Raw genomic sequence first — 12,908 nt, forward strand, 5'->3', positions numbered from 1 at the left:
CTTCCAATTTTTACTTGGATGTTTTAGCTATATTTGATTTGTTGGTTCCTTGTATATACATGTTCAGATTGAAGAATTCATGTCTAGATGGACAAATGACAACGAATTTCGAGCTAATTATATTAGAAGTATTCAGCTATCCCTTGCCAATCGAGACTTATGTTGTGATGGAAGAATGTTGTTGAATGACTGAATCCATCAGAATTGATATAATAGCTTCAAAGTACCGGCACAATATAATAACTTTGGTATTGGATTGGAACTTGATTTCTATAAAGTCGGTCGCATGGATTTATGTTATGTAACCGTGTCGCATTATTTCAACAAGTACATGGTCCACGAACCTGAAGAAATTTAACACAAGAACTTAAGCTAAACGCGCCTAAGAAACTTTTTTTTTTTGGGAAGGAAAAATTGTAATGTCCGTACTATACTACTATGTATGTGTTATTTGTCTACTACAAAACACAGATCACTCTATATTATTTATGTTTGTATAGTTGTATTCCCTGTGTTTAATCTTATTCGTCTTGTTTAATTTTAATATTGCTCCGCTTCTATTGCATACATTAAACAATAACACCTTTAACTACGTAATACTACGTATTAAAATTTTTACTTCTCAAACTTGTACAAGTACAATAACTGTACTAGATGCTTATGTACAAAGGAATATCTAAAATTTTCAAAAAAAAAATTAATTTTTTATTGAAGATGATGGTTGAAATTAATCAAAAGAGATAATAATTCCCAAGCAAAGCTACATCAGAAATTGAAAAGTTCTTTGATATCCCCTAGGCTACGACGTGCATTGCATGAGTCTAGCTTGTCATTTTAACTTCCAAGTCTTTATTAATTCCTCTTATTATATATAGCATCTCATGCCTTTTCATCTACTAATACCAATATAAAATTATCTTTGGATTATCCTCAATTTATATTTGATTTTTCAAGAAGTTTTTTTATTTTCATTCATAATTTCTTCCATTCTTCCTTTTTATTGAAAAAAATTAACACACTAAGCAAAAAAAATGGAGAAGTCCAAAACTACAAAGAAAGATAAATGCCCTGACAAACAACTTCTTGAATTGGTGTTCTCTTGGTCAATCAAAGATGTTCTTAACAATAGTCTCTTCAAAGACAAGGTATCTTTATATTTTACTTTGTCTTTTGGTTTATTCGTGTGTACGTGTTTGTGTTTGTGTTTGTGTGCGCGTACTATCCTATGCTAAATAATCTTTGTTCATTACACTATTATCTTCGCCACTTTAATTTGTTTTAAATAACTCCTTCCGTTTCAGAATAACATTTTTAATAACATTGTTTTATTGGTTTAGCTACAATTACAATGATAATTTGTAATTATGTGTAATTATTTCATGAATTTTCAATCTTCGTATATAAAATACTCAATAATAAACTTACAGGTTAAGAAAATACCAGACATTTTCGTATCAAGTACACACTACTTAAGCTCATTCAAGATGCCACTTATAGAAGAGACTCGCGCTGATTACTGTTCCGGGTTAGAGTCAGTTGCTCAATCCCCTGTATGTGAAATATCACACATTTGGTTGTCCAAGCATTACAAGCCTTCTAAAAAAAGATTCATCTATGACATTCTTACCAAACCGATAACTGATGATGAAAATTATAACAATCGATATTACTACGAGCCTCAATCTGGTGACATATTTGCTGTAACAAACAGGAGGCCTAGAAGTATTGAAGATTTAATCAGATTTGATAAATCAGTTCATATTGCATTTGTTTCGAGGACTGAAGAAGATTCACCTGTAATCGAGATACTGTCATCTGAAAATATTGATCGTCAGAGATTGAATGAGAAGAATAATGAGAGGCTTTTTGTTACATACTTGATGAATGTGACAACTAATATGAGAATATGGGCTGCACTTCATCCTGATCCTAAAAGCGCGAATTTAGGCCTGATTCAGAAGGTGCTGCAGTACAACTCTGCTGTAAGTAAATAATCCTGCTATTTTTTCCTGTTTTTTCTGAAACTTATGATAATAAATTTATATTTTTAATTTCCCTTTGAATTGATTGATGATATGGTGTTATAAAATCAGGTCGATGATGATTGTTCCTTGTGTATATCAAATGAAGGATTGTCTGATCTAACCGGCTCACTCGGATTAGATGAGTCTCAGACAGAAGCTGTTCTGAGCAGTATTTCCTTGAGAAAATGTCTGCATCAAATGTACAATGTGAAGCTGATTTGGGGTCCTCCTGGGACAGGAAAAACGAAAACAGTTGCTTCGCTTTTATCTTTACAACTTAAGTTAAAGTGCAGGACACTTACTTGTGCTCCTACAAATATAGCAGTAGTTCAGGTTGCTGAGAGGCTTATGAGGCTATTCGTTAAGTCGCTTGTCTACGACACTTATGGAATGGGAGACATAGTCTTGTTCGGAAATGAGGAAAGAATGAAGATCAATGATCACGAGGATCTCCTAGACATATTTCTTAAGAATCGAGTGGAAATCATTGATGAATGTCTTAAACCTACTAAAGGTTGGACTTATAGTCTGGTATCGATGATATCTTTGCTCGAAGACCCTCAAGCTTTGTATAATTCTTACTTGGTACCGGATAATAAAGGGAATGATAGTGATAATGAAGTTGATGAGAATTCCGAGAGTAATGATGAAAATGTATGTAGTGCTAAGGTGGAAGCCGCGAGTGTAGACAAAGAGGAAGGGGCTAGGAGTCGTGCCAAGAAATGGAAGGAAGTTATTGACAAGTCCTTGAAAGCGAGCAAGAAGGAAAACAAGAAGAGCCGAAAAGGTAATAGGACTAATAGCCAAGATAAGTATTCGAAAGAGGATGGTGAAGCTAGTAATGATGTAACAAAGATTGAAGAAGTTTTAACATTTGAGGAGTTTGTGAGAAATAAGTTTTGCTCTTTAGCTAATCAATTAGTATTTTGCTCAGAGAATCTCTGTACTCACTTACCAACATCGTGTTTACCATTAGATGTCGCGAAACAGATGATTAAGCTTGTTGATCTGCTTAGGAAAGTCCTTGAATATGCTAGAAAAAATGGTTGTCAGTACTCTGAACTGATTCTGACAAAAAAGGCAGACATCTTACCTGTACTGAAATTGCTTCAAGAACAATTTCCTAAGCCTAATATAACTGGAAAAATAAAGGATTTTTTCTTAGAAAACGCGCGTTTGATCTTCTGTACTGCTTCAAGCTCGATTAAAGTGAAAACTCGAGTTGAGATGGTGGTCATTGATGAAGCTGCACAGCTTAAAGAATGTGAGTCAGCCATTCCTTTACAGATTCCTGGTCTTAGAGTCGCGATTCTCATAGGAGATGATCGACAGCTTCCTGCCATGGTTCAGAGCAAGGTCAGCTGTTACATGTTCTATTGTTCTTACACTACTATTACATATTTCTGCTTAGAATTCCCCTGCTTTTTAACCTGTAAAACTCAGAATTCACTTATTTTTTAGGTGTTGGAAAAGATGAAGTTTGGAAGGAGCTTGTTCCAACGGATTGCAACATTAGGGAAGAAAAAGCACCTTCTCAACATACAGTACAGGATGCATCCTTCCATAAGCTCGTTTCCGAATAAAGAGTTTTATGACAACAAGATTGTAGATGCACCAAATGTCAAAGAAATAAGCTATGCAAAAAAATTCCTTAAGGAAGCTATGTTTGGATCATATTCTTTTATCAATGTGTCTAATGGAAAAGAGAATTTCTTCAAAGGACATAGCCCAAGAAATTTGGAGGAAGCTACTGTTATTGATCATATTATTGCAAAGCTCTTTAAAGGTATGATTTAATCTAAGCTAGTTTTGCCATTTTTAAATAACACGGTGCATAGTCAAAACTTACAACTTGTAAACTGATAATATGTATGCAGACTATTATCGCGTCACAAAGAAGAAGGTGACAGTGGGAGTAATATCACCTTACAAGGGTCAAGTAGGTTTACTTCAAGAAAAACTAGGGAAGAAATACATAAAACATAAGGAAAATTTCTGCATCAATATTCGTTCTGTTGATGGATTTCAAGGTGGTGAAGAGGATATCATAATAATTTCAACTGTTCGATGTAATGGAAATGGATCAGTTGGGTTTCTTTCGAATTGTCAGAGAACAAATGTAGCTCTCACCAGGGCAAGGTATGACTACATGTTAATAGCTTCCGAAAATATGATCAAGTAATGTAGTACTCTACTTTGGTAAACTGTAAACTTAATGATAGCCTTTTTGTTTACTCTTGGTTCAATTTTGGTGTAAAACATGTAGGTACTGTCTGTGGATTGTTGGGAGCGGGAGTACTTTAGGCAATAGTGGATCGGTGTGGAAGAACCTTGTGTTCGATGCCAAGACTCTAGGGTGTTTTTATAATGCAGATGATGATATAGACCTTAACCAAGCTACATTAGCTGGAAAACCCAACTTTTTCGGTATCTAAAACTTGAAAAGGCAAGATGGAAGGTAAAATTCATCAGTAATAGTCTAGCTGTATTATATTTACAAGAAATAAAAGGGCAGTACAGATTGTTAAAATCGAGTTTTAACTATATATGTATGCAGGTTAAGTTTAGTGACGAGTTTAGGATGTCTATAACAAGCATAAACAACATTGAGGTACAAAAGCGAGTTAAGAAAATGCTGCACAAGATCTCTGATGGCTGGCGTCAGTCCATCTCTGATGTAAAACTACTGATGAATGTGGCTGGCAATGATTATGGCGCAGCTACTGAATTGTTGGAGCTATACAAGGTTGATGAGAAGCTAAATCTTGCTTGGACTGTTAACATTCTTAAGGAAAAAACAAGTTACATTCAAATTATCAAGGTTTGGGATATTTTACAAACTTCCAAGATTCCAAATCTTGCTAAAAATCTTAGTGTCCTGTTTGGAAGATTTACTGTGAACTTTATGAATCGTTGCAAGTACAAGAATAATGAAGGGTATGTATGCCTTACATATACGAAGTATATATTTGTTTTCCGCAATTATGGTATGGTTTTAAGGCAATGTCATACTTATTTTTGGCCTATATACTTGTGTGTATATGTTACAGGAACTTAGTTGTACCGATGTCATGGCCACTTCAATCGTCGTACATGGTTTATAGCACACCTCTTATGGCTGATGATCCTGCAGAATATTGCTTGACAAATCAGTTAGTTGCTATGAATATAGGAGAGAATCAAGAAGACTCAAGCTCAGATATATTTTTATAACTCGTATGTCTATCTATGTGTACTGTTACATTATCTACATTTGAACATCTTTTTTTTTTTTGAAAGAAGTCCTAAAAGACATTAAATTTCATTAATAATAGCCATACGACATCTACAATTGACAATTAACGATAATGAAAACGAATTTAGCAAAATCAAACAAGAATTAATCGGAGAAGGGCTAAGAATCCAAATACATAAATATAACAATTCGGCACATTCTCGGTTCGTTGTCTCATACAACTTTTTGAGTGGATCCGTCGCCGCTTCGCAATTTTGTGAGAAAGAAAATTCTTGTGTTGATTCCGTAACCCGAATCCGAGCCATAATCAATAGTAGCCCCGCACAACCAGAGACCAAATTAAACACAAATAAAACCTTGTCTTTCGAAGGAATCCGAAAAACCTTGTCTTTCAAAGGAGATCGAAAAAACCTTGTCTTTCGAAGGAGATAAACCCTTTCTTTCGAGGGAGACATTATTGTAACCTAGAACAAATTAAAAAACTTGAAAGAAATAAAATTTGGGGTTTTCCACCGGTGAAATCCGATGGAAGCCCCTTCAAAATTGACAATGGAGGCTAAAGTTTAGGAGAGAGAAGAGAGAGAGAGGAGGCTAGGGTTTTTTTATTATTATTTTATTAATTAAATGCACATTTGAACATCTTTAATTCATAGTAAGTTGTTTTTAATTTACTTTGCTCTAAAAATTAAATTTTGACTATTAATATATATATTTTTTTTAATGAAAAATTTGTTGTTTTTGGATACATGCTTGTTGATTACCTCCTTACTTTTGTGTTACCTCGTTTTTTTTGCAGAAATTATTTGAAATTAAGCAGAGTCGGTTCTAAATCTAAAGAAGTACAAGGCTGCTGAATTGCTTTTGGATTAATGATGTTATAATTTAGATATTAATTTTGGTGATAAAACTATTAGGCACTAATTATCCAGTGGACATTACTATGAGAACAAGGTTGTAGATGCACCAAATGTACACATATATTATGCTTCTATTATGCTCTTCATAGAAGATGAGGTTGTTATATATATAGGTATACCGTATATCTATGAGTATTTGTTCTAATTTTGATGATTGATTTTCACTTTATCATCAATTGAAGAGAAAAAAATATCCTTAACTTTGTAGGTCAATTTAGCTTTATAGTAGCACCACATCAATGCGTGGTTGAATTTGCTTGGCAATCAACTTGGCTTGTCTTTTCACGGAAGCAATGGTATCAATATTTTCTTGTAATGGCGGGCAACGAGTATCACAATTAGAGGTGTCAAAAGCACACCCGACCCGACCCGATTCGAAAATTATCCGATTCAGATTTAGACTCACGCAGACATAATAATTTAGTATGACTCAATTTTAAAAATTTTGAGTTAGACAGAGTGGAAACTCGGCAACAGACTCACTTCCATCGAATCCAATCAACTCTAAAACCTTAAGTTGAAGATGTGCATGCATTGTGTAATTAATCTTAGCATCCTTTAGAGCAAAACATGAAAGACACCTTGATATACTATAATAAATGAGCCGTAATAAATGATAATAAGATACGTGTCCAATGTCATACATACTCCGTAATATATTTATATACCCTCTGTTCCTTTTTATGAAGCATTTTATTTGTGACGATTTTTTTTTGTAAGAGAAAATAGTCAAAGAGTAAAAAAATTGAAGGAACGGAGTGAGTAGTCTCTCACGTTTGTGGCTACACATGATGGTCGTTGCTACCGGTGTACAAAAACTGGCCCGAACTTGAAAACCGACCTGAACCGGACCTGTTGGGACCGGACCTGATCCGGACCTGTAGGTTCAGGTCCGGTCCCGGTCCTTGAAATTCAAGGATTCCGGGTTTCAGGTCCGGTCCGGGTAAAACCCGGAAATTTCAGGTCCGGACCTGAAACCGGTAAAACTACTTTTTTTTATTTAATAAGTCTAAATAGGTCCATAAACAGGTCCATAACAGGTCTAAACAGGTCTAAATAGGTCTAAAAAGGTCCAAACAGGTCATCACTTTCATATTATTTAAAAAAAAATAAAAAAAAATAATCAGGTCTATTCAGGTCCAAACCCGGACCGGACCTGATTTTTCAGGTCTGGACCAGAACCGGACCTGTTGATTCAGGTCCGGTCTCCGGTCCTTAAAAATCAAGGATTCAGGTCCCGGTCAGGTCCGGTCCGGTTTTGGACCGGTGTACAGCCCTAGTCGTTGCAACTTGGTAGCTCATTTGGTCATTCCCTTTACAAAATTGCTTTTTATATATCATGATTTACAAGAATAAATTAATTCTTCCAGATCGTTGACTAATTTCTTAATTGCTTGCCTTGAACTGCAAGTCCCAGCTCATTCAGTCCCTTAGTTACATTGAACATTATCAATTCATTTTATTAGAGTTAATTAAATATTCTCAATTTTTTTAGTAAAAAAACATATTTTATTCTCTACAAAAATAATGTTCCTACAAATCTCACTTGATTAATGCATAATATAAGTTTCTAAGGCAACCTTAGGCCGTCATTCCTCATTTCATATTCACCTTAATTTTATTTTTTTTTAAAAATTTCTCTTTATCATCAATCTTACCATTAATCATATTCATAATGGAAGAAATTCAAGCTAACCTTATTCAATCTTCAATAAAACCAAAAAATACTAGCAATCTTCTTGCAACAAATAGCATGATTATTAACAAGGATGAAGACGAGGATGAGAACGATGAAGAGAAAGAGGAAGGGGAGAAATTACTACATAATAGTAACGAGTCAACAAAAAACTTCCATCAACTTTATTTTGTAAAATTTCCAGCATTGAAAGCAAAAATCCAGAGGGCCAAGGAGTTAACCAATAAATTGCACAAGGAAAAAAGTATCATTTTGGATAAAATAGGCACTTTGAATGTATGTACATGCATCAAAAATTTGATTTTTTTCTTTTTTTTTTTCAGACAAATTTTTTTAAATTTTGCAACCTTTATACTACCTCCGTTACAGGTTATCTGCAAGTGCAACGATTTGACATAAAGTAGAGGAAAAAGTCTAATCGTTGCACATAACCTGTAAGGCTGTAACGGAGGTATTATATTGTTATTCTTATTTTTGAAAGAATTTATTGTTATTATTATTAGTTGCTAATATGTAATTTTGCTTGCAGGATAGAATACTCGAAGAAAGTAAGGAGTTGAGGTGGACTAGTGTGCACGGTATAAGGAGAGACATTGAGCAATGGAAAAGGGAAATTCAGATTCATTTCCCCGAATGTAACGTAAGAATTGATTTTTTTTTAAAAGTAATTAAAAAAAATGAATTGAAGGCATATATACTTGTATATTGTTACACATACTTGCTCACTATAACCTTCTATGTTTTATTGATAGGATTGGGATCCGGAATTGGAACCAGAACTCGAGTCTATAAACATTGATAATAAGATTCAAAAGTTATGCTATAAATTTACTCATGGGAGTAAAAATATATCCAATGAAAGAAGGATACTTAAAGAGTTTACAGAATTACAAACAAGAAAGGAGAAATTATATAAATTTGACAAATCAACAAGTAATAATGAACAAGTAATACAACTACAACACCTTATTCAGGTAAGATTATAATAAACTTCCAAATTCTTTTTATAATGTTTTTCCTTTTTGTTATTATGAGTACATAGTTACAAGTTGTTGGCGCATAACCTCCGTTACAGATTATGTGCAACGATTTGACATAAAGCATAGAGGGAAAATGTCTAATCGTTGCACATAACCTGTAACGGAGATAGTGGTTCTTGTGTTGGAATTCTGTTTTCTTCAATACATGGATAATTACACCATCCTCTACGAGTACAATTTCTTTACTTGTTTAGCTACGAGTTTTAATAAGTTACTTCATACTCTCTCCGTTTTTTTTTATCAAGTATTTAATTTCTCCTCGACACTAGAAAATACTCCGTGCCATTTTTTATTATACATTTGGTGATTTTATATGTCTATTATAGGAGGGTTTGAATGAAGTGAAAAATCGACAAGAGAAAGAAAGAATAGTGAAACGAAATAAGGTTGCGATAACAAAGGAAATTACGTCTTTGGAAGAAAAACTGGCTAAAATTAACCAAAAGAGAGCAAAGGTGAACGAATTCATTTTAACAGCCGAGAAGCAGCTTAATGATCAGGTATGACCATATGATACATAATATGGTCACTAAATATTGGTAATCCTAATTTTATTACAATATTTCCTACTACCTCTAGTCCAATTTGCTCGCAACAAAGGAATATTTATGTCTCACAAATAATATATCACTATATGTTTTGTGTTTTCTTCATGAACAAGATTAGTTCGATGAATTCATGTCTCAATGGAACTATAGAAACAATCTGTTTGGAGCAAATTGTGAAAGAAGTATGATGCTATCACTTGAAGGTCTGAAGCTTAGTCATGGAGATCGAAACAACGAAACATGATGATCATTTAGAAGCTAACTTAGTAGTAAAAGTTATTCTTGATTTTATGTATTTCTTTGACTCTTCCATTTGTTTTTATTTGCAACAATGTAATTTTCACGTTTGTTAATGCATAATTTCAATTACTATAATTTCAATAATTAATATTATAAAAATTGATATTTTTAATGTACACATTAAGACGTATATATATACATGATATATCTAACCAGATTACAAATAAGTTCAACAATCAAACATGTCTAATATATGAGATTTATAGAATTAGTATGTCACACAATAAATAAACTTGTACAAGAAATGAACATTACATACCATAGATTTGAACTAGAATCACACCCTTTTCTCCCAAATTTATCAAGCAATCATTTCTGAGGGACTTGTAGCAGTCTCCCATCTACTCAAGCCTCGATTGGCAAGCCAAGGGATTGTTGGATGCTTCGTGTATAGTTAGCTATGAATGTGTCATCGCGTCTCCATTTAGATATAAACTCCTCAATCTAAACATATACACACGAAAAACAAATCAAAACGTGTTTAATAAGAACGGAGAAAGTACTTAGAGCCTAAGAAGAGTACTAGCTTGCTTATTATCAACTAACTTACACTTTTGCTAGGCAATTCTTCAAGTGATTTCCAATCTTTATTATTTGCAAACTCTTGGACTTTGTCTTGTAATTTGCTATATTCATTATTTCGATCAATCTGTGAAATTACTCACATCACTAGGAAAAAACCTAAATTTATTTAGCTTTGAATATAAAAAAAAGTTAAAATACAAGAACAAATAGAGACAGATGAAGTATAAGTTAGCATTAATACCTCCTTTATTTGGGTTTGAAGTTTTAAAATAAACGCAGTGGTCATTTCTTCCTTTTTCTTCACAACCTTGAATCTCTTTTCGAGTGGTGTAAGTTGCTTCTCTATTTGAAGCATTTCTTGCTTGTGTTCTTTTTGTTTTTGTTCATTCCAAAAATATGGATATTGTTTTCTGATTTCCTTCAAAGATTCCTATGTTGACACAACAATAGGCACAATATAATTAGTGAAAGAAAAAAAAAAGGTAACATTCTTAGTTACTTAAACTAATTATCAAATTATCAAAACAATCAAAAGATTAAGCTGATGATTATTATAACTTCAAAAATTGGTTAGAGTTTATTTTAATCTTACACGAATTTTGCGTTTCAAATCATACTTAGATCCATAGCACCAATACCCGTATCCTTTTGGTGGTTTCGGATTTTTAGCATTTGCTTGTTTAACTTCGGGCTCAAGTAACTCTCTCCTTCTATGGAGATGATCAAGCTCTTTGAGGACTTGTTTTTCCGATGCCCAATTGGTCTTGCCATGACCTAATTGCTCAGTTAATTTCTCAATTCTATCCAAGATTTCAAGCAACTCTATGTCCGGGTTCGATTCCTCGTCAAGGTCCTCATTCTACACTCGGCGATACAAGCAAATCAAACAACCATACAAACAACATTAATGGTATTAACTACATACTACTCCATATATATACAAAGTCCGAAGTATATGGTAGAAAGACAAATTAAAGACAAAGGAAATTTAGGAAAAAGTTGAGATATACTCCGTAATAGCTAATATTTGTAAAAATATGTTTGAAATAAATACTTTAAATCTATTCGGAATTACTCCTTCCAACCCTTTTTGTTCTTCCTATTTTACGATTAATAAAGGTTAAAAAAAAAACTTTTTTTTTTTTTTGAAACATGTAATCAAGTTTCTTCTACTAGTATACTATTTTAGTGAATCTATGTGCCAACATTTTATCATCTTTTTCCCCTTTTCATTCATATTAAACAATTTTCCATTATTTAAAATTATCATTCTCTTTTAATTCCCACTAATCATCGTAAGGGCGGGTGATGACAATCGATTCAGGAGATAATCTTTAACCAATTGAGATATCAAGGACTCTTATATTAGTAGTTAGTCAGATGTGAATACATCAAATGTATATTTTGTTGGTAAGGAGCTGAGTAGAAAACTTCTAAATCTCCATCTCATATTCTCATTGTGTAATATTCAAGTATGTAATTTTCATAAGTTTCATTCAAACTCTAGTATAGCATAGAAAAATAAAAGTTATAATTTGATCAGATCTAAATATTTCTAGTCTAATTCTACCAAAAATAAATAATACGAAGTATTTTTTTTAGCATTGCTTACAATGGTTTCGGGCCAATTCTTCCAAAGTAATTCTCGGAATTCTTCAATATCTCGGGCGCGCCAAATGACCCAACTACCCCTATGACCATGAGGGGTATTGCTCTGATTTAATACTCTTATTTTCTCCTACAAATAATCACAAATATGATCGAACCCTTTTATATTAATTAAAGGCGCATCTTAAATAACATGTTCGTTCTAATCCTTTCAATGTATAAAACATGTTAATCATTTGAGGCCATAAAATTGAGAACAAAAAGGAACATAGGGAGTATGTACCTTTAAGGATCGTATTTTTGGAAGCAAATGTGATTTTTCCTCACGAAGTTGTTTTCTTAATTCCTTGGCTATGTTTAGGTTTGCTTCCAAATATCTCTCAACCAACGCAATTGGTTGTTGGTCATTTGATGTTTTATTTTCTGTGTGTAACAACAAATTTATAATGTAGCAATAATTATGATAATCAAATTAAAGAACAACATATATAATTTCTACCGATTAATTTCATGTATAATGAATAGTACCTTCAATTTCAAACGCCATTAATTTGATAGGTTGAGATTTCTGAGTATGTACCTTGTTTATGCCCTAGCCTTCTTAATTGATATAATCCACGGTAATATATATGACACCTAAAGTCCAAACCTAATAACACGATATTTGAGTCAGTGTTCATTTTTCAAATACCCTCTTTTAAATTTTAATTATAGTAAAAATCCTTTCTCAAATTTCAACAATTGCAATTTGGCAAATTTTATATGTTGTTGGTGATGCTGTGTGTCCGGGATTACTCAAGTTATTCGGTCAGGGTTACTCAAATTATTCGGTCAGAGGTTACTTTGAGGGGTTTGGTCAGGATTTACACAATCATCATCGGTCAGGGGTTACTCAGGTTGTTCAATCAGGGATTACTCGAATTACTCGATCAAGGGTTAGTTACTTGAGGGGTTCAGTCTAGGGTTACTTGAGGGGTTCAGTCTAGGGTTACTTATGGGGCTACTCGGTCAGAAG

General features: G+C 33.2%; 1 pseudogene; it reads left to right on the top strand.

Moving 5' to 3' along the window:
• Positions 1 to 1,031: 1,031 nt before the first annotated feature.
• LOC110714828 lies at positions 1,032 to 5,237 on the top strand (annotated as a pseudogene).
• The last annotated feature ends 7,671 nt before the right edge of the window (positions 5,238 to 12,908 follow it).

Source organism: Chenopodium quinoa, unplaced genomic scaffold (assembly GCF_001683475.1).
Source record: "Chenopodium quinoa cultivar QQ74 unplaced genomic scaffold, ASM168347v1, whole genome shotgun sequence".
NCBI lineage: Eukaryota > Viridiplantae > Streptophyta > Magnoliopsida > Caryophyllales > Amaranthaceae > Chenopodium > Chenopodium quinoa.